The sequence below is a fragment of the Arachis stenosperma genome, chromosome 3 (genome assembly GCF_014773155.1).
Source record: "Arachis stenosperma cultivar V10309 chromosome 3, arast.V10309.gnm1.PFL2, whole genome shotgun sequence".
NCBI lineage: Eukaryota > Viridiplantae > Streptophyta > Magnoliopsida > Fabales > Fabaceae > Arachis > Arachis stenosperma.
Window position 1 is genome coordinate 83,265,328 of NC_080379.1, and position 2,814 is coordinate 83,268,141.

At 37.9% G+C, this 2,814-nt stretch overlaps 1 non-coding gene across 1 annotated transcript; it reads left to right on the forward strand.

The window, feature by feature from the left end:
* Nucleotides 1–2,208: 2,208 nt before the first annotated feature.
* On the forward strand, nucleotides 2,209–2,315 carry LOC130972773 (small nucleolar RNA R71). Its single transcript, XR_009083936.1, has one exon. It is a non-coding gene; the product is annotated as a small nucleolar RNA R71 (small nucleolar RNA).
* Nucleotides 2,316–2,814: the final 499 nt, after the last annotated feature.

The window sequence follows — 2,814 nt, forward strand, 5'->3', positions numbered from 1 at the left end:
TGCCTTGATGTGTTTGTTAGTGAATTCAGGTTGAAAAGGCTAGGAATGGATCAAAGGAGTGAAGAGAAAAGCATGCAAGGTGGAGAATTCATGAAGAAATGAGCTTTTGGAGAATTGAGGGCCACGCGCACGCGTCATTCATGCTTACGAATGAGGATGGATTTTGGCATTGACGCGCACGCGTCGTCCACGTGCACGCGTGACGTCAGGCACGTGACCTCATTAAAGTGAACTCGCTGGGGGCGATTTCTGAGCTTTTTTGGCCCAAATCGAACTCGTTTCTGAGGCTATTTCATGCAGAATTGAAGATTGGACAAAGAGAGAGCAATTAGTTGTAGGATAGCATTATGTAGGTTAGTTTTCTAGAGAGAGAAGCTCTCTCTTCTCACTAGAATTAGGGTTCTTAGGCTTATTTGCACCTTAAATCTAGGGTGTAATTCTTGTTCTCATCTAGTTTTCTTTATGATTTCTTGTTCTCATACCATTGTTCTCCTTAGTTCTCTTGTTAATTTTCCTTTTTATGCCTCTTTTATGTTTATGCACTCTTTTTGGATTGGGATCTCCTTTAATGTAATTGATGTTTTATGTTCCTTTTTATTGTTGAATTGAGTTGTTGATTTTACTTTTCTTGCATTGGGTAGTTGTAGATTTTATCTTTCCTTGCAATTTATTATGCTTTTCTTTTATGCCTTCCAAGTGTTTGACAAAATGCTTGGTTGGATGTTAGAATGGCTTTTGGAGCATTCTTGGCTTGGAAAGAGAAATTAGGCAATATTGAGTCATTAATAGCCAATTTAGATTGGTGATCTAGAGTTGTTAGTATTATTTCCATTGACTCTAATATCTTGCTAATTCAATTAGTGAGTTAATTAGGGTTTTTAGATTGAGATTAACTAGTCTTATTTGACCTTCTCTCATGTGAAGATAATATTGTACTTTCTTCTATTGTTGGAGTTAACGAAATAAGATAAATTCTTGTTAGTCATTGTATGACTAGGATTGAAAGCCTTAGGTCTCAATCCTTGCCATGAATGTCTCTCTTTATTACTTGTTTTCTTTAGTTGTTACTTTATTTTCTTTCCATTTTAATTACTTGCCCTTCTACCAACCCACCCCTTGGATACCATAACCAATAATATGCATATCTCACTGCAATTCCTTGAGAAGACGACCCGGGACTAATACTCTTGGTTACTTTTATTAGGTTGGACTTGTGAGAACCATAATTAAAACTTTGATTGAGTATTGCTTGTCGGTTGGGAACTATACATGCAACAAAGTTATTTCCTCTTTTACCGAGAAGAAATTCTTAGATGACGGTTTTGCTCTTTCAGTTCTTTTTCAGCTAGTTCCTCATTGACCTTGGTCTCAGAACCAGCTACTTTACCACTTCTCAATTGAATAGCCTTCCAATCTTCTCTTGGGTTCACCACTGTATCACCAGGAAATGTACTTGAAGACCTCTCAGGTATTTACTTGCTCAATTGACCCATTTGCACCTCCAAGTTTCTAATAGAAGCTCTGGTTTTCTGCATAAAACTATTCATCATTGTCTCCCAGTTAAAGTTCTGTGGAGGTTGAGAATTTTCCTGCTGAGGTGGTTGTTGTGGATGAGACTAAAATTGGCAGTTATTTTGATTATTTTGCTGGAAATCGCCTTGAGAATTATTGTTGAAATTCTGAGATCTCTGAGGTTGGTCTCTCTACCCAAAATTTGGGTGATTTTTCCACCCTTGATTATAGGTCTTAGAGTGTGGATCATTGTTGGCATTTTTAGGACCACTACCCATGTAATTGACCTATTCAGAAGAAGATTGAGCATAATCATAATTATCATTTTGCACAAAATTACCTGTTATGTCATAGGAGATCTCTTGAGATGCACTCTAAGTGTTGACAGCTGAAACTTGTATTCCACTCAACTGTTGAGTAATTAGACTTATTTGCTAAGACAAAAGTTTATTCTGAGTAAGAAGAGTATTAACAGCTTCCACTTCCAAAACACTTTTCCTTTGAGGAGCTTCAGAGTTCACAGGATTCCTGTTGGATGAATATAAATATTGGTTACTGGCAACCAATTCAATAAGCTCAATAATTTCCTCCGGTGTCTTCTTCATGTGCAATGAACTACCTGCAGAATTATCTAAGAACATCTTGGACATTTCACCCAAGCCTTCATAAAAGATATCTAGTTGGGTCTATTTAGAGAACATGTCCGGAGGGCATTGCCTAGTTAGCAATTTGTACCTCTCTCAAGCTTCATAGAGGGTCTCACCATCCTTCTGTCTGAAGGTCTAAACCTCTACCCTAAGCTTAGTCAGCTTCTTTAGTGGGAAAAATTTAGTAAGAAATCCAGTGACAACTTTATCCCAAGTATCTAGACTCTCCTTGGGTTGAGAATCTAGCCATAGCTTTGTTCTATCCGTCAGAGCAAATGGGAAGAGCACGAGTTTGTACACCTCAGGATTCACCCTATTAGTTTTTACAGTATCACAAATCTAGAGAAAATTAGAGATAAACTGATTGGGATCTTCCTGAGGGAGTCCATGATATTGACAGTTTTATTGCACCAAAGTGACTAGCTGTGGCTTCAGCTCAAAGTTGTTTGCAGCTATAGGAGGCACTACAATGCTTTTTCCATAAAGATCTGCATTAGGAGCAGTGTATGAGCCAAGCACTCTTCTGAGTTGTTCATTCCCAATTGGATTTGCCATATTGGCATTAGCATCATTATTATGATCCATAGTGGACTCTGCAGCCTTGTAGAGTCTTGCTTATTGCAAACGCTGCCTAAAAATCCTTTCAGATTTAGGA